Raw genomic sequence first — 15,010 nt, 5'->3', positions numbered from 1 at the left:
AGCTTTAGAGAAATGTTTCCTAAAGGTCATTATTTTGCATTTTCATGAGAATTGTCTTTGTAAAAGACTTTCTGAATGGTTCTTGCTTTAGATAAAGCTTTATGAAGTGGGTCAAGTTGGTTCTATTTTATAGAAATTAAGGGCAGCTAGTTGGTGAAGTAGATGGAGTCCTGGACTCAGACACTAGCCATATAACTCTGGGCAAGTCACTTAACCCAATTTGCTTTAGCTTCCTTATCTGTAAATTGAGCTACAGAAGGAATTGACAAAGTACTCTTGTCTCTATGCCAAGAAAACCTCAAATGAGGTCACAAAAAGACAGGCAACTGAAAGGAGTGAGAAAATAGAAGTTAAATTGACTGCTTAGTGGCTTGCTACAAATAAGTGACAGTCTTGGAGATGGCTAGAGACGTAATAAGAGTCAGTACTAGAACCAAATGAGGTAGGCAGTCACATGTAGCAGTGCCCAACAAGGGATTTGTGTATGTGTAATGTATATTACACATTATGTCATGCATATATCATACATAATTATTTATATATAATGTGCTATTTTATACTATTACATAGAAATATATAATTATATAATACATATGTGGTTACATATCATGCTATATTTTTATTATGTAATATAACATTATAGATTGCTAAAATTTATATAATTATTATATTACAAATAGTAAATAAAATTCACATTTTACCTTTTAAAATTTTTTAATATTAAAATTAAGCATCAGTATTATAATATTGATATATATTTTGATATATATTTAACACATAATATAAGATACAATGTGTGTACACATAATATATAGTATGACAGCTTATATTATGGCATATTATACTATTATATATAATGATATGTAATTATGTTTTCTATAATACAATGTAATATACAATATGATTTGTCTGATATTTTATATTTAATAAAGGTAATATGATGGAGATTGTTGCACATCTTTCCCTGTTATATTGTAGATGGTTGCTACATATATATATATATATAATGTTTTATATATATATATATTAATAATATACAATGACTGTATGTATACAAATATACACACACACGTGTGTGTGTGTGTGTGTGTGTGTGTGTGTGTGTGTGTGTGTGTACACATAGAGAGAAAGAGAGGGATAGGGCAGGAAGTGGGGGGGGCGGTAGTTAGGTGGCACAGTAGATAGAATCCTAGGCAGGAAGATGCAAGTTCAAATTCAGTTATTTGTTAGCTGTGTGACTCTGGGGAAACTGCTTAATCTCTTTTTCTGGTATAAAAAAGGGAAATAATAGCACCTCCTAGGCTTGTTGTGAGCATTAAATGAGATAATAATCATAAAGCCTTTAGTAAAATGCCTGACACATAGTAGCCATTTTATAAATCGTATTATTATTATCATTACTATACATATCTACTTAGCAGTAAATATCCTTTGTTTTTTAACTCCAAATATATTTGTGCAATTCAAAAGTCATTCCTCTGCCCTTTTTTTTAAACACAAAGAAAAGAAGATTGTAGGAAGGCACATAATTAGTGATAAGGTAGATAGCAATAAAGCTAATTATTGTAGACCAGGTGATACAGTTAGGGCACCAGGAAAGGAATTCCAGAGCGAAAAGGATTCAGCCCTCATTGTTTTTTTTTGTTTTTTTTTTTGTTTTTTTTTTAAGTGAATGGGGAAGAATGAATTGGACAAGAAATTGATATTTTATTCCCAATGAGGAAGAAGTGGAAGGAGAAGAAGTAGGGGGAAAAGAATATATTCAATAATCAGATAGATGCTCTTTGGTCCAGATGGTTCTTTAGCAGGGAAGATGATAAGGTTTGGTGATCTTGAAGGTTCAGTTTCAGTACAGGTCAGTGACAAGAACATGGCTGGAATAGGCTATAAAGCATGGCTATCTGGATCTAGAATAATATTATGACAGAAATATTTCATATTTCTATAGTGTAGTTTGTAAAGTCATTTTCCAATCAGTAAGAAACTATTTTGTCTACAAATCTTTGCTGACACATAAATTCTGTCATAAATATTGTGGTCCATGTGGGATCATTGACATATATGTGTAGCATCATTTCTCACTTGGCTGCATTCTTCTAGATTTCATCAATGCCTTCCAAAATTTCAACATCCTAAAAATTCACATCAGCCCTGAAACTTACACTTTCCTTAGTACACCCTTCCCCTGAGGGCCTCATTGATTGGAGAGAGCAGAAGGTGGGAGTCAGAAATTTTTTCTCTCATTCCTCCTAGTTGTCCAGGACAACCATTTCATCAACACCTCTTCCCTCAGCTTCATTTTCCTGTTCCCATTAAACTCTTGCTTTGATATTCCATTTTCCTCCCCTTTTTTCAGCTTTTATGTGCTCTTTATTATATTGAGAGCTCCTTGAGATCAGGGAATGTCTTTTGCCTTTTTTTGAATCCAGAAGATTAACACAATGGCTAGCACATAGTTTTTAAAAAGGGCTGCCACAAACATTATAAGAAATCAAGCCATTCTCCAATTGATAAATGGTCAAGGGATATGAACAGACAATTTTCAGATGATGAAATTAAAACTATTTCCACTCATAAGAAAGAGTGTTCCAAATCACTACTGATCAGAGAAATGCAAGTTAAGATAACTCTGAGATACCACTACACACCTGTCAGATTGGCTAAGATGACAGGAACAACTAATGATGAATGTTGGAGGGGCTGTGGGAAAACTGGGACACTGATGCATTGTTGGTGGAGTTGTGAAAGAATCCAACCATTCTGGAGAGCAATCTGGAATTATGCCCAAAAAGTTATCAAAATGTGCATACCCTTTGACCCAGCCATACTACTACTGGGCTTATATCCCAAGGAAATACTAAAGAAGGAAAGGGACCTGTATGTGCCAAAATGTTTGTGGCAGCCCTTTTCATAGTGGCTAGAAGCTGGAAGATAAATGGATGTCCATCAATTGGAGAATGGTTGGGTAAATTATGGTATATGAATGTTATGGAATATTATTGTTCTGTAAGAAATGACCAACAGGAGGAATACAGAGAGGCTTGGAGAGACTTACATCAACTGATGCTGAGTGAAACGAGCAGAACCAGGAGATCATTATATACTTCAACAATGATACTGTATGAGGATGTATTGTGATGGAAGTGGATATCTTCAACATAGAGAAGAGCTAATCCAATTTCAGTTGATCAGTGATGGACAGAATCAGCTACATCCAGAAAAGGAACACTGGAAAATGAGTGTAAACTGTGAGCATTATTTTGTTTTGTTTTGTTTTGTTTCTCTTCCCAGATTATATTTACCTTCTGAATACAATTCTTCCTTTGCAACAACAACAACAAAATTTGGTTCTGCACATATATATTGTACCTAAGATATACTATAAGATATTTAATATGTATGGGAATGCCTGCCATCTAGGGGAGGGGGTGGAGGGAAGAAGGGGAAAAACTCGGAACAGAAGGGAGTACAAGGGATAATGTTGTTAAAAAAAAATTTTTTTATCTATGCATATGTACTGTCAAAGAAAATGTTATAATTATAAAAATTAATAAAAAAAAAAAGAAAGAAAGAAGGACAACAACCAACCAACCAGCAAATGACCCCTACCCTCTAGGCTATGTGTGATCAAATTACTTCATCATACCTTGTGAACTAGACTAAAAAATGGGACCTTATAAAATGGGGAAAAGAATGCATTGTAGAGTAATATTATTAAATGTTACAGCATAATATTAATGTTCCTCAGTGCTTTTTAGTTTCTTTTATTGTTTATCCCTTTCAATAACTTATAACCATTTTGTTATTATCTATCACTTCCATCAAAATATAGAAATGTAAGTAGGTAGCAAAACTCATAACATCTCTGGTTAATAATTTTGAATGCAAAGGTGAGTTCATCATTTCCCTTTATATCCCCCCCTTCCTCTAACTTACTCATTCATGGCATTACCCTTCTACCTGTAGGCTTAAAACCTCTGTCATCCTCAACATTCCCCCTTTTCATATTATTGATATCCAAAGACTTGTCAAAAACATAGATTTATTTCTTTCAAGTTACTCTTAATAGTCAATCAAAAAATGTGTTTTGTAATTGCATAATTTTATAAATCTTTTATTTTGGTATTTAGCTAAAAGATAGTTTCGAATGTGTACTGTGCCACCTTTGACTTTGAAAACTTATTATATGGTTTAAAATAATAGTAAACAAGGACAATTTGGATTTTTGTTGGTATTTTTGTAGCCATTCATGAAAATAAACAGACACTAGGGAAATAATAATGAAACTAGACAATGCACATTGACCATCTGTAGCATGTAATGTATATACTTTATTATGTTAGCTTAATTATTTGGTTAAAGATATTTCCCCCACTATTAGTAGAATTTTATATGTGGCTCCTGCTCCCTATACAGTTTTGGAGGAATATGAGCCTTTATAAAGATTTCAGTCCTGAAAATCTGCCAGAGGTACAAATGGTTTGAATTATCAACTGGAAAACTTGTTTACAATAAATGCATAAAAGAGAAATGTTTAATTAAGATTCTATTTGAGATTCTAAGTCATATAACTCAGGACATGGTGTATCTTTAAGGGCTAAGAAGCATATCACTAAAGTATTTAATGTTCAGCCTTTACGTCTACTGCTATCATTATTATTGCTGTATTTTTATTTTATTAAATGCTATTATTGTTTAGAATAGCAGAATTGAGAACTATGTTCATAGAAACAATATTTGCTTATTATCCCACCAATATCCAGGACCAAGAAGATAAATTCAGATTGAGACCCAATGAAATTCAGGCCCATACAATAAATAAGTTAATTTTGATAAAAAAAGCCTCATTCACTGTGTGTACCAACACACACACACACACACATACACAAAAATAGCAACAAAAAATTACTAGAATAAAATAATTAAGCTGAGTGGGCTAGCCTTCTCAATAAGATACTTTAAAAAAGACAATAGTTTTCCGTCTCTTTAGAGATATAGGAAACAAATAGCTAATCATCAGCCTTGGGCAAATATTTATTTGTGAATTATTGTTATAGGTTATACTGTAATAGGTTATATGTTCACTATAAATAAGTTGGAGTCTGTTGTAGGTTATAGGTTCACTGTAAACAAATTTGAGTCAAAAACACAGAACTTGTGCATTGGATTGCAAGGTGGTTTGTCTTTTTTGATTATTGTGGAGTCAATGTGGTTAGCCAAAAAGAAAGCATTTTTATATTTCCTTATAAAATGAACTTGCATAAATTTTTATATTGTAAGTATCTAGAAGATTGAACAAGGAACTAACTAGGGCTTTTCTATACTTTGTATAAACAGCCCCAGGTCCCTCATTAATTTGGCCACTTACAAATTACATTTGTACGATATATACCAGGTTAAAGATGTTCAAAATATATTTGATAGAGATTCTAAGTAGTTTTAGTAAATCCTAAAAATTGAGAGCACTGGATAAACATTCTAAGATTGTTTCTATTGGATTTTGTGTCATTACTCATGCTGGAAAATTGTTTGGAGTTGTGAAGTTGGTAAAGCCTATTTATTTTTGCATTAGTCTAGGCATTATCTCATTTTTCTTCACTTAGGCATATATTCACTTTCTCAGTGAGAGAATCAAGAATGCAATCTTGAAGATATTTAACTTAACTCTCAAGGTACTTAATTTTATAGGGAGTGGAACTTGAATGCCACAATTTGGGCATTTTGATTCGTAGGGTGTATTCATGAAACACTTTATAATTTCCATTACTTCTCCTAGTAAAGGTCAACACTTGGAGGGAAGTTGTGTCTCAAGTAAGTTTATTTCATATCTGACATTTATAATTCTGGACACTTACATTAAAAAAAACCCCATTCTTAGTCTGGGTTTCATCTTTCTGAATTTGTTCAATTGAGAAATCATTCTAAAATGTTATTTTTATGTGAAGGCTCATCCATAATATACTTTGTGTGTGTTTCTGATGAAAATATCAATTGTGCATATGTTGCTAACGTGACTTTTTCTGACAATATCATCATCAGCATGCCAGTACCTCTTGTTTTGTTTTTTTTTTTCTAAGAGATCTCTAAAAGCACATTTATCTGTCTTTTTATAAGTCATAACCATTTTTCCATGGGTCATATTTGATACATTTTTTCTTTAAGTGATAAAATGAAAGGATTCCAGTTGGTTTTCATACTTGTATTAGTGGTCCATAAAATTCTAAATTTCCTTCCTTGTCCTCTTATCCCTCATCCTCCATTTAAATTTCTTACACTGAAGGAAGGGCTTGATAGTTTGTCACTGCTGAAGGCAGATCCCAATTGGTTTAGGATTATATAAACATGATAAATTTATTCTGTATAGAGAATTTAAAATTGGTTAAAGGGGACAGATTGATTTTTTTAGAAATGAAAATATAATGTATTCTTTTAAAATATTTTAAATCTATTTAAATTAATATTTGGTTTAAAGAAAGTTAGAAACAATGCCACAATAAATATTGTGGGAGCCAGTTTACTGCACAGTGAATAGTACTGGACTGGGGTTAGGGAGTTCCGAGCTCAAATCTGGTTTGACATTAATTGAAAGACCTTAAGCAAGTTATTTACCTTCTGCCTCAGTTTCCATTACTGTAAAATGAGGCTAATTATAGCACCTATTTTCTAGAGTTGTTGTGAGGATCCAAAGAGATAATTTTTATAACAAGTGCTTAGCACATTGCCCAGCACATAGGCTTGATTTAAATGCTGAATCACTTTCCCCTATTATACATTACCTAAACTTATGGTTTAAGAATAAATCAAATGTTTAATTTATTATTAACATCAATTTTTTTAAATACAGATTTTAAAAGTACTTGATCAGAGAGTTGAAAGAAGAGTAAAAAGGAATAGAGAATTCCATTTTTTTTCTTAAAAAATACATAGATTATTTTTATTTTAATAATAATTTTAGAGGGTATATACTTATTAAAGATCTTTGTTTTTTACATGGCAGAGCTCCAACTTAAAGTCTAAATGGAATGGGGATTCCTTATATGTGAGGAAGTCCTCTAGGTGTTACTCTTTGTGGATGATATTGTGCTGGTTGCATCAAACCTAGGAGTATGCAGAGTTTTCTGGATGAGAGCCATATCCATTCAAAAGAGTTTGGCTTAGTTTCCCACCCAGGAAAAACTAAGTGGATAGCTATCAAATTGATATTCCTAAAGCACTTTTCACAATCTCCTGTCTTCTTTAAGATAATTAATTGGTTCTCTCTTGCCCCTGGAACAAAAGACAAACTCCTTTGTTTAGCATTTAAAATCCTGGACAGCCTCTTTCTGCGCCAATCTTTCCAGCCTGATTACATATTACTTTTTCTTATGTATTTTCTTCTCTAACCAAACTGTCTTGCTTTCTCTTATTGGTCCATGTATTGTGGCTACTGCTGCTTCTTTCTAGGCATGCTTACTCTGATATGTGGATACTCTGGCACCTCATCATCACCTTTTAAAATCTCTACCTCCCTTTAAAGTTCATATAAGGCTCTTGATTGGCTTTCTCCACCAGTAGTGCCTTATCTTGCCAAATCACTCTGTATTTATATTGTATATGTCTTATGTGTACTTATTTTTCATATGCTTTGTTCCTATAATGGAATATAAACTATTGAGGACAGGGTCTGTCTCACTTTGTATTTGTAACTGTAGTATTAGGCAGAGTACCTAGAACATAGTGAGCTCTTTGAAAGCTGGAACTGCTTTTATGTCCCCAGAATTTATCACAATACATGTCACAGTGTAGGTGTTTAATAAATATTTATTGACTGATTTACTAAATGACCCAATGAGTGTCTATTACATGCTAGAAAGTTGACTGAAGGATTCCTATTCAAACTGTTAGGTAGACCAAAGCTTCTTTAACTGTGGATCATGATCTCATATTAGGTGACATAACTGAAGTTGCAAAAACTTTGGCAGCAGTAAAAGGTATCAAATATTCCATCAGGATTTAATTTTTTATGTAAAAATAAACAAGCACAATCATCGCATTAGAATGCAAATTTACTTTCATCTTTAAAATTATATGTATAATAAAGAATTGTTTTAAAAGAAATTTCTTTATTATTTATTATCAAATATGCCTATATACTTGACGTGGTATATAAAATTTCTTGGGCAAAAAGGGGTCATGAGTGGGAAACCTTTAAGAAGTCTTGAGATAGACAACTTTGGTTATAGATCTTTGAATGGACCTGATCATTTTGGGGAAATTTCTAGTGACCCAACAAAACTCCATATTTTAAATACTAATGATCTTTTATGTGACTGGGAGTCATGAAGACATTAGAAAAAATGGAAATAAAATTTCAGCCACAGGACAGTAGATAGGAATAGGTTGCAACACATTACAAACAAGAAATTATTGAGATACTGAGAGATTATTGAGAGTAAAGAAAGCCATCACATAAATATATTAGTGAAAAAGATGATATTGTGGTGAGTGTATATATATATACTTTTTTTGTGGTGAGTATATTAAATGGATATTTGTGTCTTAACAATGTCAACAGAAAATTAGGGGGACCTTTGGCAGGTTAGACAGACTAGCTACAGAAAACTTATGAAAGGACTTCCATTGAGTTGCTCAAGAAATGCAATGGCGGAAATCCTTCTTTTGACAAAGACCAGAAAATCGTTTGAATATCCAAAAGTAGCTTGATGTGGTGGTGCATTTTATTGATAAGTGAGAGCCCTTAAAAAAAATGTACTATATGCTACAACATTAATGCCTGAGGTGGACATGTGAAAGTTCATGGAATAGTTCACAAAGGCAGTATGAGTTAGAGGCATTAAGTGAATATAATTCTTCCTGAGGATTAATATCAGAAATTGTTATTTTAGTAGTAGTAGTAGCAGCAGCAGAAGTAGTTATTGTAATAGTAATAGTGATAATAATAATAGATAACATTTATACAGTACCTGCTGTGTTCCAGGCACTATATTAAATACTTTACAAATACCTTATTTGATCCCCTCTACAAACTAGTGAAGTAGGTGCTATCATCCTCATTTTCTGAATGAAAAAACAGGCAACAGGTTAAGTTGTCCCAGGTCACACAACTAGTATCAGGGTCAGATTTGAACTCAAGTGCAGCCCATCATCTTACCTGCATCATCTATCACAATTCCCCCTTTCTATCTCCTTCTCAGCCAGACCCAGAGGAAACTTTTTAATATGAAACACAATGAATTATCTGCCAAAGAAAGTTATTTCTGTAATACTCAGAAAGCTTCAGCAGCATGTCATGAAAATAGTCAAGTCCATCATAGAATAGCATTATGTCCATCTCCAATGTATGCTCCTAATAGAATACTGTTGTTTTAGTGTCTCTGTGTTATTGATTCTTATTTCCTAAGCCTTATTTCTCCTGAATTTAATTTACACGTGTTTTACAAATGAGCTTTGGTTTTCTAGATATTGTCCTGATTCAAAATCTTGATCCTTAAATATTCTGACTATCTCTAGTTTCCAATTTATCATCTATCAAGTACTTCCATCACCTCTTTGTTAATGAACATTCTGCAAATTAGGTTTGAACTCATGCTCTCATTGGTGCTAAGAACAGGACATATCTCTTTTCTCATTTCATTACCTGTTTTAGTTCTCTCTCTCTCTCTCTGTTCACAAGTGTCCTGCATCCTCATGCTACTGGTTGGTTGCCTTGCTTGGATCTTCCCCACATACTTTTGTACCTAGAACTAACCTTCTTCAGGCTTTTTCTTGTCTCCTTTCCTCCACCTGTAAAGAAATTGATAATACTAATTGACATTTATAAAATGCTTTAAATTTTTTTTCATTTTATATATATATTTTTATTAATTTTTATTAATTTTTATAATTATAACATTTTCTTTGACAGTGCATATGCATAGGTAATTTTTTTTTTTTTTTACAACATTATCCCTTGTACTCCCTTCTGTTCCGAGTTTTTCCCCTCCTTCCCTCCACCTCCTCCCCTAGATGGCAGGCATTCCCATACATATTAAATATCTTATAGTATATCCTAGGTACAATATATATGTGCATAACCGCATTTTGTTGTTGTTGTTGCAAAGGAAGGATTGTATTCGCAAGGTAAAAATAATCTGGGAAGAGAAACAAAACAAAACAAAAAAAACAATGCTCACAGTTTACACTCATTTCCGAGTGCTCCTTTTCTGGATGTAGCTGATTCTGTCCATCATTGATTTTATCTTAGTATGTGGTGTTAAATGTGGGTCCATGCCTAGTTTCTGCCATACTAATTTCCAGTTTTCCCAGCAGTTTTTGTCAAATAATGAATTCTTATCCCAAGATTTGGGATCTTTGGGTTTATCAAACACTAGATTGCTATTTTTATTCACTATCTTGCCCTGTGAACCTAACCTATTCCACTGATCAACTAGTCTTATTTCTTAGCCAATATCAAATGGTTTTGGTGACTGTTGCTTTATAATATAGTTCTAGATCAGGTACAACTAGACCACCTTCATTTAATTTTTTTTTCATTACTTCCCTTGAAATTCTTGACCTTTTGTTGTTCCATATGAATTCTGTTGTTATTTTTTCTAAGTCATTAACATAGTTTCTTGGGAGTCTGATTGGTATAGCACTAAATAAATAGATTAGTTTAGGGAGTATTGTCATCTTAATTATATTCGCTCGGCCTATCCAAGAGCACTGAATGTCTTTCCAATTATTTAAATCTGACTTTATTTTTGTGGCAAGTGTTTTATAATTTTGCTCATATAATCCCTGACTCTCCTTTGGTAGATATATTCCCAAATATTTTATACTATCGATCGTTATTTTGCATGGAATTTCTCTTTGTATCTCTTGCTGTTGGATTGTGTTGGTAATGTATAAAAATGCTGAGGATTTATGTGGATTTATTTTGTATCCTGCCACTTTGCTAAAATTCTGAATTATTTCTATTAGCTTTTTAGCAGAGTCTTTGGGGTTCTCTAAGTATACCTTCATGTGTAACGTGCTGTTGTCTCCAGAAGCTGCAGATCGCTCTCTGAGAGGAGATCTGCTGTGTCAACTCAAATCTCTCGGAGAGATTCTTCTTCCTGTAGAGAGCCGACTTCCCTTCCTGCAGAGAGCTGTGTCAAGACTGATGTAGAGCAGAGACTTCTCTTATCTCTGGAGTGCTGCCCTCTTTTATCCTCCCAGAGAATGGGCGTGGGATAATGCAAGGGCTTCTGGGAAGAAGTACTCCAATCAATGAGCTTGCTCCTCTTAGAATTCCTAAGGTGTAAACTCCCTTTAAAGGCCCAAACCAAAGGTCTGAGCCAGAGAACTGTCAAGTCAACCTGAGTTCCCACCTTGTAATTGTCCAGACAACCTGAGTTCTCACCTAGTAATCCTAACAATCATGTCATCTGCAAAGAGTGATAATTTGATTACCTTATTTCCTACTCTTAATTCCTTGAATCTCTTTCTCGGCTCTTATTGCCGAGGCTAGAGTTTCTAGTACTATATTGAATAGTAATGGTGATAGTGGGCAACCTTGTTTCACTCCTGATCTTACAGGGAAAAGTTACATATGATGTTTACTGAAGGTTTTAAATATATGCTCCTTATTATTTTAAGGAATAGTCCATTTATTCCTATACCCTCAAGCGTTTTTAGTAGGAATGGATGTTGGATTTTATCAAAAGCTTTTTCTGCACCTATTGAGATGATCATATGGTTTTTATTAATTTGATTATTAATATGGTCAATTATACTAATAGTTTTCCTAATATTAAATCAGCCCTGCATTCCTGGTATAAATCCCACTTGATCATAGTGTATTATCCTGGGCATGATTTTCTGAAGTCTTTTTGCTAATATCTTATTTAAGATTTTAGCATCAATTTTCATTAAGGAAATTGGTCTATAGTTTTCTTTCTCAGTTTTCAATCTACCTGGTTTAGGTATCAGTACCATGTCTGTGTCATAAAGGGAATTTCGTAGGACTCCTTCGATCCCTATTTTTTCAAATAGTTTACATAGCATTGGAGTTAGTTGTTCTTTAAATGTTTGGTAGAATTCACCTGTAAATCCATCTGGTCCTGGGGATTTTTTCTTAGGAAGTTGGTTAATAGCTTGTTCTATTTCTTTTTCTGAGATGGGACTATTTAGACTACTTACTTCTTCCTCTGTTAATCTGGGCAAGCTATATTTTTGAAGGTATTCTTCCATTTCATTCAAGTTATTGAATTGATTGGCATAAAGTTGAGCAAAGTAGCTCCTAACTATTGTTCTAATTTCCTCTTCATTAGTGGTGAGTTCTCCCTTTTCATTTACAAGACTAACAATTTGCTTTTTCTCTTTCCTTTTTTTAATCAGGTTTACTAAGGGTTTGTCTATTTTGTTGGTTTTTTCATAGAACCAACTCTTAGTTTTATTAATCAATTCAATAGTTTTTTACTTTCAATTTTATTAATCTCACCTTTTATTTTTTGAATTTCAAGTTTTATGTTTGTCTGGGGGTTTTTAATTTGTTCCTTTTCCAGTAATTTTAGTTGTAAGCCCAATTCGTTGGCCCTCTCTTTCTCTATTTTATGCAAGTAGGCCTGTAGAGATATAAAACTTCCCCTTATTACTGCTTTGGCTGTATCCCACACATTTTGGTATGATGTCTCATAAAACGTTTAAATTTTAAAATCTCTCCCCAGGACATTATATGTAGGATATTATATACAGCATTCCTGGGATTTAGTGCTGGAAGTGACCATCAGTAAGCCTCTGAGCATTTTGCAGGAGGCGAGGGAAAGAGGGGGAAGGGGAAAAAAAGCTGCTTAAAATATTTCCTCCTTGACCTGAGAGTTTTGGATTTTGACTATGTATAATATTCTAGGGGAGTTTTTTTTTAGGGACTTCTTTTAGGAAGTGACTGATAAATTCTTTCAATTTCTACTTGCCTTCTGATTCCGAGATATCTGGTCAATTTTTCCTTTATAATATTTCATGAATTATGATGTCTAGGCTCCTTTCTTATTCATAGCTTTCCATTAGTCCAATGATTTTTAAATTCTCTCTCCTCCAGGTGGAGATATTTCACATTTTCTTTTCCTTTTTTAAAGTATTTTAACTTTGTTTTACTGCTTCTTCATGTGTAATGGAATATTTTCCTTGGTCAATTTTAATTTGTGGAGAGTTGTTTTCTTAAATGAGGATTTGTCCCTCTTATAACATTTGACCAGTTCTAATTTTTAAGGAGTTATTTTCTTTAGTGTTATTTTATACCTCTTTTTTTTTTTTTTTAATCCAAGCTGTCAATTTTTTTTTTCCTTTTTTTTTTTTTTTCCTGAAGCAATTGACTTACCCAGGATCACACAGCTAGGAAGTGTTAAATGTCTGAGGCCAGACTTGAACGCAGGTCCTCCTGACTTCAGGGCTGGTACTCTATCCACTGCACCACCTAGATTCTCCTAAATTGTCAATTTTCTTTCATGGTTCTCATTTCTTTCTCAATTTTTCCTCTAATCTATTTTTCTTTTCCTGCGGCATTTGGGGTTAAGTAACTTGCCCAGGATCACACATCTAGAAAGTGCTAAGTATCAGAGTTCAGATTTGAACTCAGGTCCTTCTGACTTCAGGGCTGGTGCTCTATCCACTGCACCAATTGGCTGCTCCCTCTAATCTAATTTTTAGAATTTAAAAATCTTTTTTTTTTTTCTCTAGCTGTGTTGACCCTAGGCAAGTCACTTAACACCAACTGCCTCAGCAAAACAAAGCAAAACAAAACTCCTTTTTTTTTTTTTTTTTTTTTTTGCTCTAGGAATTCTTGTTGTACTTATGTCTAATTGTAATTTTTTTTTCCCTTTGAGGTTTTGCTGATTCACATTTTTGTCATTGTCTTCTGTGTCTTTAATTTCTCTGTCACTCTGCTAACTTTTTATGGTTGCATTCCCTTTTTTGTTGGGACTTTATGTTGGGCTCTTTAAGTAGTTGGGAGGGTTGAAAGGAATGTCTGGTCTGCAGTTCTATCTTTTATATGGCTTTCTGCTGCTTTCACAACTAAGTCTGGGCTCTGCAAATTTTTGGTGCTCTCAATGGGGTGTGATTGGGATAGAGGTCTGTCCACTAACTTGATGATCTGAGATCTGCACGTTCCTGACCCAAGTTCAGGTTTCTTGGCTTATGTGGAGTGGTTTTTCAGGCTGCTTCTGGACTCAGTTACTATTAGCGTACTGGAAGTTTCAGAAGGCTCATAGGGCTAAGTTGCTGCCTTTCCTTTTGTCTCCTGCCCTGGTTATTCCTCCGCAGGCTTCTGTGTATGGCTAAAGGTTTCAACTGAATCTTCTCTCTGCTCTTGAGCTCAGAGCCACACAGCTTTGTTTTTGAAACTTGTTTTGTCATCCTTACATAGAGGCCTGCTTCTTTTGTAACTATTTCTCTTGACTCTAGAACTTTAAATTGAACTGTTTATTAGTTGACAGAACTTCCAGATGACTCCTGTTTCTGTTCTAGTCCTGATATAAGGGTTCCTTGGAGTCTTTGTCCTAGTTCTTCCTGCCCTGGTACTCTGTCTTAGCCTCCTTTCTGTAGTCTGAAAATGTTTCATTTTGCTGCTGTTATTCTGCTACCCTGCATTCCTGTCCTGGTACTCTATTTTAGCCTCCTTTCCTTAGCCTGAAAATGTTTCATTTTGCTGCTGTTATTCTGCTACTCTGCATTCCTGACCAGCCCTCATTCACCCCGACATCCTTGAATGTCTTCCTAAATAGCCTGGAAAAATGACTCATTATGACTTTTTCTTGCCTTTCCTGATCAGAATTTATCTGTGTGCCCTTTAGATCATTGTGGAAGAGATTGTGGTGGAATTAAGGTAAAAAATGCTTCTTGAGGTAGATAGATGGCACAGTAGATGGAGCACCCAGTCCTGGAGTCAGGAGGACCTGAGTTCAAATGTGACGTCAGGCACTTAACATTTACTATGTGTATGACCCTGGGCAAGTCACCTAACCCCGACTGTCTCTCTTACTTTACCATC

At 34.0% G+C, this 15,010-nt stretch overlaps 1 protein-coding gene across 10 annotated transcripts in view; it reads left to right on the top strand.

Annotated features, from left to right (window-relative positions):
• Positions 1–15,010, top strand: part of XRCC4 (X-ray repair cross complementing 4) — a 365,806-nt gene that overhangs the window by 152,619 nt on the left and 198,177 nt on the right. The window lies entirely within an intron of this gene.

The sequence above is a fragment of the Sminthopsis crassicaudata genome, chromosome 1 (assembly GCF_048593235.1).
Source record: "Sminthopsis crassicaudata isolate SCR6 chromosome 1, ASM4859323v1, whole genome shotgun sequence".
NCBI lineage: Eukaryota > Metazoa > Chordata > Mammalia > Dasyuromorphia > Dasyuridae > Sminthopsis > Sminthopsis crassicaudata.
The sequence above is the reverse complement of the archived record's forward strand: the minus strand, read 5'-3'. Positions and strand labels throughout refer to the sequence as shown.